At 45.7% G+C, this 11,948-nt stretch overlaps 1 protein-coding gene across 2 annotated transcripts in view; it reads right to left on the bottom strand.

Moving 5' to 3' along the window:
• Nucleotides 1–7,620, bottom strand: part of LOC119658909 (probable ascorbate-specific transmembrane electron transporter 2) — a 210,224-nt gene extending 202,604 nt beyond the window's left edge. For both annotated transcript variants that reach the window (XM_038066715.1, XM_038066716.1), the window contains exon 1: nt 6,860–7,620. The gene's annotated coding sequence lies outside the window, so the exon portion shown is untranslated. The remainder of the gene's footprint in view (nt 1–6,859) is intronic.
• Between the last annotated feature and the right edge of the window lie 4,328 nt (nt 7,621–11,948).

Below are 11,948 nucleotides of genomic sequence, written 5' to 3'. Positions count from 1 at the left end.
TTTGATGAAAAAAAATGTACACACCCCTTTTGCATGTATAGGGACCCCCCCTTAAATTCGTCACAAAAGGATGTAAGTTACTGTATGCGTGAGCGTTCAGTTCCCAGCTTTCTACCAAATTTGGTGTCGATCGCTGTAACCGTCGAGAAAAATGCGTGTGACGGACAGACAGGCAGACAGACGGCCTGTGAGGAGTGGACAGATCTCCAATCAGGCGCGACCCCAGGTGGCGGATTGGGACGTACCTATTGCTGTGTAAATATGCGTTCATGGACTATTCTTTTCTGACTGTGCATGGGCTAGTGTTTGCTCATCTCTGGTGCGTGGACCAAAATAGCTTATGGGAAGGACACCCAGAAAATAAAATCAAAATGGACGGATTGAGAAGGAGAAAAGTTACGCTGCAGGGGCTCGGAACCCCAGTACCGGCGGCTTTTGGGAGTGAGCGAGTGCTCCATGGTGGACAACTTAGCTACCGTTGCATCTAATACTACAAGTGTTTTAGATTTGGAGAAGCAGGTGTTCAAACGAAGCACAACTCTGCCAAGAACACCAATTGCAAAGGCAAAGAATGGGCTAAAAGGAGATAGCTCGCCAAAAAAGGCGATTTCGACACCCATCGGATTTAATCAAGAGGTACTCCAGCAGCAGCAAATAGATCCATTCAGGAGAAGCTCATCAATTTTGCGATCGCCTCTAATACCAAAACCGGCAAAAGAGAAAGTCCATGGGAGTTTAGTGATTAAAAAAGACGAAGGAGTCAATAAAAGGAATAATCTGGCCAAGACTCACCGTGAACAGAGCCGTGATCCAGAAGAACTACCTTTTATGCAGCTTGAGACTAAAATGAGGAAAGTGCACCAAGCCATTAAGAACATGTTGAGAGCCATCAAGGTGCTTTACAGTAGGTCCCAGGAAGAAGTAAGAAAGCCTAAGGAAAACCCGGGTACCCCCGCCCCAACAGTGTCGCAGGCGACCCAAGTGACACCAAAGCACAAGGTCATCGATCTTCAATCAAGTAAGCGAGTGCGAAGCTTTGGGGAATCAACAGTCTCAACCAGAAAGGGGATCTCATGTTTGAGCTGAAAAAATCCAGCGTGGGGAAAGCTTTCGTAACCAAGTTTTAAACTCACTTGGGGAGAATGTCGCGGTTCGTTCCCAAAAACATGAGATCTACATCCAGTGCAAAGATCTCGATGAGGTAACATCTAGAGAAGAGATCTGCACTGCCTTGAAGCAACAATTCAAATTGGAGGAATTCAGCGAAGGATCTATCGTGAGCCTAAGAAAAGCGTATGGTGGTACTCAAACAGCCACAATGCGACTGCCAGTGGAGTCAGCGCAGAAGTTGTTGGCCATGGGAGAGGTTGGAATTGGATGGGTTAGGCTGCTAGAAGATCATGTTCACGACGCAAGGGGACGAGGTCCAAAGGTAATAGCCGGCTAACGCAAGGGGGCGGTGCTTATTAGAAGGATTTGCCCAGTTAGATGTATTTCTGGTCAACGAAGGCGATGTAAACACTTTTCGGAAAGGGGGAACTGGTTCAATTGTAGATCTGACTTTTGTCAGCCCTACGCTGGCACGTGACATTCCTGGCGAGTTAGCGAGGACTTCACATACAGCGACCACCAGGCAATCACCTTTGAACTAAGGACGGAGCCACAAGGCAGGATACCCGCACCCCGGAAGCCGAAATCCAAAAGAACACCAGGATGGTCTGCAAAAGCGATGGATGAGCAAACATTCATGGAAGGGTGGCTAGACCTGCTTAGCAAAGCACGCACCTCCACCTGCTTAGCAAAGCATGCCCTATGCTCTTGTTGAAAATAATCCAGGGGTTATTTCCCCAACAAGAGCGGGGTACTAACACTTTCCAGCATTCCCTGAATGTGACGCCGATTCCACCAGTCACCAGGGACGAGCTACTGAAGATCTGCAGTCGAATAGGCGACAGCAAAGCTCCGGGTCTGGACGGCATACCGAATAAGGCTCTCAAACTTGCCGTCAAATGTAGACCGGATATGTTCGCGGAGCTGTTCGAAACGTGCATGTCAGAGGGTATCAATACCGTGGAAACGGCAGAAGCTGGTGCTGCTGCCTCAGGCTGGTAAACCGCTAGGGGAACCGTCCTCCTATAGACTCATATGTCTTCTAGACACTATGTGGAAAATGCTGAAGTGGGTTATTTATAATAGACTACTCCCAGTCGTCGAGAGCCACGGGGCCTTTCAGATAGGTAGTATGGGTTCCGTAAAACCAGATCAATCATTGATGCCATCAAAGTGGTTACTGGCTTGGCCGAAAATGCAATTCACGGAAAGGGTTATACCAGCAAATATTGTGTGGTGACCACCCTGGATCTGAGGAATGCATTCAACTCGGACAATTGGAACCTTATACGAAAGTCTCTGGCGACGATTGGTGTTCCCACCTACCTCGCCGCTATTATAGATAGCATTTGCATGAGCGAACACTCTGGTATAATACCGATGATGGACCCAAGGAGTACGTTGTCTCCGCGGGTGTCCCATAGGACTCTGTACTGGGCCCACTACTGTGGAACATCATGTATGATGATGTGCTTAACCTTCCGGTTTCGGAGGAGGCCACGGTGGTGGGTTACGCCGATGATATAGCACTGGTTGTGGTCGCAAAGCATCTCGAGGATGCTGAGTTGTACTCAAGCGAAGCAATCAGTGTTGTTAAGGCTTGGTTAGAGAGTGCTGGACTGGCACTCGCTGAGGAAAAGACAGAAGCGGTCCTCCTCCCTAAGTGCCGCAAAAGAAATTACGCCTACATTAGAATCGGGAATTGTATCATTACTTCCAAGCCGGCCATCAAATACTTGGGGGTGATGATAGACGGAAAACTCAATTTTAGCAACACATAGAGCATATTTGCAAGCCACGAGTATGGCTCTCGCAAGGATGATGCCGAACGTAGGAGGACCGCGGCATACTTGCAGGCTGCTCGTAGCCAGGGTGGTGAGTTTTATTATGCTGTATGCAGTCCCAGTTTGGGGAAACGCGCTGCAGGTTTTAGGCAATGCATATAAACTGAGTACGGTTTACAGAAGAACAGCCTTAAGGATGTGTTCTACCTTCAAGACGGTTTCAGACGATGCAGCGTTCGTCATCTCGGGAACGATGCCAATTGACATCCTGGCAACCGAAATGATGAACATTTATAACACGAGGTCCGAAAGAGAGAGATCCATAAGCAGATGGCAACAGCGATGAGACCAGTCAGAAAAGGGTCGTTGGACTTACAGGTTGATCCCTTCCTTCGGCTGGAGAGAAAGCATGGGGAAATCAATTATAATCTCACCCAGTTTCTTACCGACCGTGGAGGATACCGTCAATACCTGTACAGGTTTAAATTGGACACCTCTCCTAATTCTCCAAACTGCGACGGGGTCCCAGAGGACCCAGCGCACGTATTCTTCCAATGTCCTAGGTTTGTGGAAGAAAGAAGGTGAAGTGCTATTACCGGAAAATTTTGTCCAGAGAATGGTACCTTGCCAGGAAGACTTCGGATGCGATCAATTCCACGATCGCAGTAATCCAGGAGAAACTGCGAAAAGCAGAAGAAGTGAGGAAGGTGCGGTTACGAACCCCGCGGGAAGACGGAAGGAGACCTAGCTAAAGTAAACTAACTCCGCCCCGTAATGTAATACCTAAAGGTGGTTCCAGGGGGTAGGGGGGAGTCGGTGGTGGTTTTAGTAGATAAAAATCCCACACACCAGGCCAGAGTCTTTCGAAGATTTCCACCTCCTTAAAAAAAAAACGACAGACAGAAGGACAGACAGACAGTAAACCGATATTGATAAGGTTTTATGTTTACATTCTCATTTTTTGGTACTGTTTTAATAAAATAGTTACTTTTCAGTGCTTTTCAGCAGAAACCAAAAAAGGAATTCATGTTTGGCAATATCACGTACTTCTAAATGCCAAAGTGAGCGAAATTTCGCGTTTCGCTGCCTACTCGCTTCATGAAATAAGTCAACATTTTCGTAAAGTTGCGAAAACAAAGTAGCGGCTTTGGTGAATGCGGTGCTTGACATTGTCATAATAAAATAACCCACTAAGTTCTACATAAATCGAACGATACAAAGCGATGTTATTCGCATAAAAGTCCGTTCAAAAGCGCCATGACATTAAAAGGTGTCACCACATGCACATACACTTTTAGAAAATAAGGATAGTAAAGTAGTCGCCCGGCTAGAAGAAAACCGTTCATCTCCGCGAATAACAGAGAAAACAGCCCGTTTTTGTGAAAGAACGTGCCTTTGACTTTTGGTATTCAGTTCTGCGGTCTGACAGAAGTAAAATCAGGGCTTTGTAGGTAAGTTAATACGGAAGTTAACACTTACGGCATAGACGCAACCCTAAAGCACGGCCTCGAGAATGAATTGCGCCCTGAAAACCCTCAAAGTAAATATTTATTGACTCGACCATGAAAAAGAAGTAAACTCTAAGATGCTGTGCTTTAAATTGCTACAAAACGAAACCTTATGCATTAAACAACCGCTCGTCTTCCACAACCCCAAGTAGACTACCTTCTCAGCACGACGATGGTTATTGTATAATGTCCCACGCCGACTGTATATTTCTTCTCAATCGGTAAACCTTAACCTAGTTAACCTAAGGATTTCAAAAAGGTATTCTAAGAAGCTACAAACGAAATTTTTCCCGATGTGATTCAATACAGTTGTAATTGGATATATAACATTGAAACTGAAATTCGAATTTGATTGGTTTTTAATTAGAATCGGTTCATTTTTCTTGTTGTGCTAATATTTTTCTTGCACTTGGTTAAGTTATTTTTTTTACCTTCCTTGTGTTATCTGTATTACGTGGGAATAAATGGTTTCGTGTTTTCATTATGTCATTTCGTACGTAGTTAGAAATGTGCTCTTCAACCTTCCATCTTCTAAAACATTGTTTCAACAATATTGATAGTCACATTACACGATATACATTCTATTTGCTTGACCCTAAGTACGATCATATAAAAGTAATATGTAGCCACATTTTTTAGTAACAGTTGTTCCGCTTCCGACAACATTGATATATAGATACCAACTCCCCTTAAATTCAAGATACTTCGATATAACTGTATGCGTGGGCATTCATAGTTCCCACCTTCCCACCAAGTTTGGGGTCAATCGATACAACTGTGAGACAGACAGACAGTGAATCTATTTCAATAAGGTTTGGTTTTACACAAAATCTGAAAACTGTTCGATTTTTTCGATAAAAAATAGCCGTTTTTGTATTAAATAATCGAACTCTTAAGCCTATTTTGTGAAAAAGGTACTTTTTTTAAACTTTCTATCAAACGCCAGCTATTACTGATATTCAACTAAATCCATCGGTTTTTTTGGTTCTGATGATCCAGTTCGCCACAATTTTGATCACCGCAAAACAGCACGCAAAAACGTCCATTTGTAACAGAACGGTGAAATCTTTCTCAATAAAAACTAACTGAAAGTTGTTCAATGTGTTCGAGACGATATAATGTTCGTTTAAAAAAAATTAATGAAAATGTCTCGTGTTTTCTGCTTAGAATCTCCGCTTCCTGATTATTTTTTTTCGCTATTTCGCATTTAATACTGTGCAAAGCTTAAACCTACAGACAACGTCAGAGACAAGCTCACCATCACCAAACACAAATTTTCATGACACAACCTGGGTTTGAACAGGAGGCACCAAACCCATAGACTGGCACTCAACCATCTCCGTCCGTTTTAAATTTTTGAAAATTCCAGGCCACGTGATCCATTGGAAGTTTATAACCTCATTGAAGAAATTTTTTGTGAAGAACTGGATAAAGATACAAATACCAATTTTTCACCATAGCTTTATTAATATCTTGAGCGTCCATAGTAATTTCTCCAGCCCGATCGCATAGTTCGTTATTGAAATACAGAGCAATTTATGCACCTATCTCCAAAAAAAGGTGTTTTTCTGCTGCCACGCTAGAGGGCGCTGCGATAATCTTAAGAAAAAAGTATACGGCATTTTAACTGCAGTCCGTAAACTAGGATTATTAAAAAATATTAAAAGCTAAATTTTTGGTGCCTTGTTAAACTTTTTTTATGAATTTTGGTGTTTTTCACGGCTTCTTCAATGAATACTGAATCTACTGAATGAATCGCAATTATCCTAGTTTGGGGACCGTAGAAATATGTTCTGAATAAGTCGTGAAAATTTCAAAGAATTTGGTTGGATAGATTTTGGGCTATGGTGGCAGCAGATGTTCAACATGCAGTTTCGAGAAAAACACATTTAAAAAGTAGAATGCGATTTTTAGCCATAAAACCTTAACTGGCGATTAATCTGAATTTATGAATTTATTACTTTTGAATTATGAATTTATCACTTTTGTAAATAATGTGTTGTTTCGTTTTTCCCTCTAGCATGGGTTTTGAAAATTCGCAATTAGTGGCCTTTATATTTTCATTTTTGCAGAAAAACATCTCTCCGAAATTTCGAAGTTCAAAACAATTGTTTTAGGTCTTTGAACGAATTATTTACGTCAGATTTAATACTAAAACGCACTAAGCCCACTCCTGTAAACAAATAAATCCCGAATCCATCCATGTTCATATGATCTTGGTACAGACAACGAATTACCCAAACTTTTCACCCACACCCAACCTAACTGTTAACTCAATTCTATAATTACGAAAGCACCACCTGTCACTAGGAAACCACAGGCTTAACTTGAAACTCCACAGATTACCCCAAAGTTCCAGGGTGAAAGGTAATTTCCATTTTTTCACTTCCGCCTACAAAGTTAATCCTCTTACAAATAGTTCATGAATTTCTATTTTCCGAAAGGCATACAACTCACCCTTCAGCAAGTATTCCACACACAGAAAGAATATAGATACGAACAGTGAGGATCCTTCACAAGCGGCTGGTAACCAAGTATGGGTGTCGTCACGCCTTTTTCACTGTACTAAGCTTTTCGGTTCCTCCAAATTTTCTAAACAAAAATCTTCCGGAACCGTATTTTGTTTATTCCATTTACTTTTGTCGCTGTTCTAGCGCGAAGCAAACACTTTCTTTCAACTCCTGTCCAATAAATTCCAGATGACTGAAATCTACTCTACACTTCCAGTAAAAACAAATCACTCGAATCCAAACGGCCTAATTTCCCGCCATTCATTTGGTCGCGACCGTTCGAACAAAGGACTCAAGAGGACGAGGAACTGGAACGCAGCGTCTCCGAGATGCTGCGCTGAACTAGGTCGACTTCAACAGCGAGATCTCAAGATGTTTCGAGGGAGCAGATGAGCTGCCGTTTGATTCAGGACTTTCCACACCAGCAGCAGCATAAAGTTCAGGAAATCGATACTTTCCGTGGGAAATGCTAGGATGCAACTGAACGCGCCCACGAAAGATGCTTCGCTTCCTAATAGGTCGAATATTCCTCGCAACCGGGGTTATCCCTTTAATGCTCCCGGCTTCCGTCAAACTGTGCGTTTACAAATCCCCAGCTTGGATGCATGCGACCATACCCGTGTACGCAGCTGACAAGCAACTGAAACTCTCCGCACAAAAAACAAACGACTCGAAGACACTCTCACAACGGACAGATTCGAAAGACTGTCTCGTTGCACCGGGAAAATCTTTTTCCAAGCTGGCCAGCTTCAGATACAGTTGCCGTGGATCACACCCTGCCTCCAGCTTCAGAAAACATGCGCCCGTCGTGCTCATTCGCAGCCACCGGCACCACTCCATGGCACCTCCGGTACCACTTACATTTTGGAAAATGACCTTTCCAGCGCCCACTGCCACCCCATCCGTAAAGTATCCGTATCTGGAGCGCGCGTAAAGCCCGTGGTAAAAGCTTTCATGCAAAATAGTATCACGTTGATAAGATATCGGCGGGCGAATGATAGTTGATTATCACCAGTGCATGCACCTTTCAACGCGCACAAAGCTCGGAAAGCTAATCGCCCACTCAGAGTGATGGCTGATGGCTGATGAGCTGCTGGCGATAAAGCAAAGCGCCTTTGCGAGAAAGGCAGATTTATTCACGCCCGCAGCATCGACTCGTTACGGGCATGAATCTTTTAGCACGCTTCGTGTACATGGATTTGGGTAACTGGATTGCTCTCCTCGAAGCTATTTCTGATGAGCAGCTGCCCCAATTTGAATCTCTCTTGAGATAAAGTGGTGGCATGCAGCTTAGAACTGATTTCGAAGCGAAAAAGGATACGGGGATATCATAGACAAATCATTAACGCCCAGTAAGACAGGTAATGCTTACAGAATTGAATCGGTAATGATTCTCAGTAAGTCCCTATGGTTCTTGTTTACATTGCAGAATCAATTACTTCAACATGGGGTTGTCATAGACGGTTTTTTTTATAGGGCAGGTGAATGTATTTACGCACACAGTGTTGGACTCCCCGGTACGTCGTCGGACTACCAACTAAACACCTCCCCATCGTCACAGAGCTAGCCTGGAACCGTTTGTCACATTACTTCGGGCTAGTCCCCAAACTCCCCGCCTTGCGGAGCCTTCAAATCAGGGAATTCCTTTCACCAACAGGAGGGGAGAGGAGGAAGGGAACTGGCATTTCAAGGAACCCCCTCCAATCCGGCTCCTTCACCGGTCCAGTTCTATCTTCTTAGCAACGAGAAGGGCCCGAACGTAATGGGCAATACGGTTCCACCTGTCAGCAGTCCTCAGCATCTCTTCGACAATGTTGTCTGGAGAGAGATCCCCTGTGTTTAAAAGGTGTGGTGGGCGTCGTCCACAACTCCATTGTAAAACACACAATTCGGAGAACGCGCCTTTCCAATCTTGTGCAGGTAAGACTGAAAACTTCCATGCCCACTTAAAAATTGGGTAAGGAAATAGTCAGTCTCACCACGCTTCCGATTCAGCCGCGCACCTAAGTTGCCGATGAGCCGCGCAGTGCAACTGCCTCTAGTTTCATTTTGCCACGAGAGCTGCCACTCGTCTAGAGTGCGTTGCCGTTCTTCGCGAGCAACCACCTCCCTTGGCTCATCTCCCTTGCGCTTGTATATGGCCTGACGCTCCTTAGTAAGAAGGGCAACGGGGATCACTCTCGCGATCACCATCACGTCCGATTCAGAGACAGTGCGGCACGCAGACGCCACCCGCAAAGCTCCCCATCTCTGTACTTGTGAGAGGCGTTTACGATATACCTCCTTGTTAAGAGCGCCAGCCCATACCTCTGCGCCGTAGAGCAGGACAGACTGCGTTAAACTCATCAGGAGACGTCGCCTGCTAGACGTAGGACCCCCAATGTTTGCCATTAGCCTACTTAACGCCGAAACTCCAGATGCAGCCTTGTTCGCTGCTGCTTTGATTTGCTCTGAAAAACTCATCTTTGAGTCAAAAGTCAACCTGACGTACTTTACCGCTGACTCGATTATCGACTTGCCGAACGATATGGGACGCAGGGTCGGAATTCTCCTTTTAGTCAGGATGACTACTTCGGTTTTTTTCCAGTGCAAGGTTGAAATCATGAGTAGTCATCCATCCGCTTATCCGCCGCATCAATATGCCGAATCTGCTTTGCGCCTGTTCGACAGTGCGCCCAGCAACAGTCGCTGCGACATCGTCTGCATAGCCGACCAGACGCGACTCTTCTGGCATGTCGAGTTTAAGTAGACTGTCATAGGTAACTACCGCCGACGTGACCTCCATCCACTTTTGACCCTCTAGTGTTACATAGAGCAGGGAGCGGTTGCTCAGATAGTCCCTCAATATCCGTAAGAGATAGTTCGGCACGTTGAAAGTATTGTCTAGTGTGCCTAGAATGACTTTCCATCTTATGGAATTAAAGGCGTTTCTGACGTCAAGTGTTACAAACGGCGTCCACGACTTGCATGACAGTGGACATAGTGGGCGGTATGAAGACGGCAATTCGGGGCCGCCTTTCCCTTTATGGATCCTTCCAACAAGCAGGGAAAATGCCCTCTTTCAGGCAAGCGTTGAATGCGCCGAGCAGTAGGTCCCCTGCTGGAATACCATCGGGTCCTGGCGCCTTCTTGTTTTTCATAGAGAGGACTCCCTGTTCCAACTTTTTATAGAAAAAAGTGGACAGAAACGTCAACATCCCATACGTTATCAGGTTCATAACTGAATTTACGACAGTGTTACCTGCGGCCCCACCACCCCCAGGAGTACCCTCCAGCGTGGTCCCACCTGTTTCGCGACGACGCGCACACCGAGAGTTTGTGTCCACCACTTCGAAAGCAATGTATTGGTGCTCACATGCCGAGACGTCTTCCAGAACTCGCCACCCGTCCACCAGCGAGACCAGTGGTTCCGACGCGAAGGTTACGTCTGGAATGCTTCCCTCGCAGCCCGGGCGCAGGAACGTCGGGGTAAATCCGGTGTTTAGAACTACCAGTCCTGTTCTCGCCATCATTTCCAGAATTCGTTACCCTCTGGAATCTGTGTGAGACATGCCCCATTCAAGTGCCTTAGCATTGAAGTCACCCCCAACCAGGATCCGCCCATCCGTGCCTAAGATAGCGTCCTCCAAAGCATCAATCCTCCGACGAAAGTCAGGGTGCCATGAAACTGGGTCCTTGTTTTGGTGCTGCTCACTGATGAGTACTAAATCAGCTTTGGTCTCCACAGCGAACTACGCTAGCAACTCGTGAGCGGTTGCACTCCGGTGCATATTGATTTGTAGGATGCGAATCATGTTGATCGTGTCCTAGCTCTTTCCAGTTCTGCTCTGAAAACTGGACACCGCCCCGATACCGCAGGATGCGCAACGTTCTCATCAGTGGCGCCACGGTCCCTGCATAGGACGCAGCTTCCCTTTTCATTGCAGGTGTTCGCTTTATGGCCTGCCTGACCGCATTTACGGCATGTTGCCCTTCTGTCAGGTCCCCAACAGTTTGCAGATGTGTGCCCATAATCTAAACATCTGTAACATTTGGTTGGGGCGACCCGGATTCGTATCCTACACACTACCCAACCAATTCCTATTTTCCCGCTGTTTAGAAGCTTCCTCGCGGATTGCTTGGCAACTTTCACCACAGCGAGTTTTTGGCCTCGGGAGTTCGCGGAGGTGATACCAATCCGAACATTGGTTACCTCCGGGCATTCGCGTTTGATGGCCTCTTCTACCTGGTTCTTTTCCATGAGACAGTCAAGGTCTCGGATTTCCAAGTGGGTTCCAGGCTGGAAACCAAAGCTTTTTCTCCCAGAAGCCCCTTGACTGCTTCACAGAACGTGACTTTATTTATAGTCTTCGGGCCTAGTTCGACTAAGACTCCACCACACTTCGTTTTACGAATGGAAGGCACTTCTGCTCCGTTATCTTCGGGTTTAATTTTGTACCGGATTTCGCTGAGGACTTCCGCAAAAATCTTGTCTCCCGTCGGCTTAATAAGCAAAGCTGGCGGACTAGTCCTCCTTCGTCTCCCCACCTTTTCTTTTGGTGCGACGTGTTGTCTTGTTAATGTCGTGTTGTCTTTTGTTCCTCTTCGCCTTCTTCTTTTCAGCCCTAGAGAGTACCTGAGTGAAGTCTCCTTCAGATCTCCCTTCCTCCTTTCGTTTTTTACCAAGTTCGCTCTGCAATGGGCTGTCAGCGATCCGTTTGGTACTCGTGGTGTTCTCGTCGGGAAGCGCGGTTGTTTCTGCTTCCTGCGGATTTTGTCTTACTTTCCATGTTCGCCTATAGTATGAAATCCTGTCCAGGAGCTCCTCCAGTTCCATTAGCCCGTTTTTCACCCCCTTGCCGACGTTTCTCTGGAGGAACGTCGCAGATCGCATGTGCTTCACAACTGCGTGCATTTCTTAATAAGCCTTTCCTCTTCAGCTTGTGCCAGAGTAGTCGACAGTCCTCCCACTCGGCTTATATTCGAAACCATTTGATTAGTTTCGGAAGTTTCCACTGTGCTCTTTCCGCAATTATTGAACTGTGTGGTATGGTCTG

The sequence above is a fragment of the Hermetia illucens genome, chromosome 6 (assembly GCF_905115235.1).
Source record: "Hermetia illucens chromosome 6, iHerIll2.2.curated.20191125, whole genome shotgun sequence".
In the NCBI taxonomy this organism is placed as follows: Eukaryota; Metazoa; Arthropoda; class Insecta; order Diptera; family Stratiomyidae; genus Hermetia; species Hermetia illucens.
Note: the sequence above shows the minus strand (reverse complement) of the source record. Positions and strands in the feature narration are given on the sequence as shown.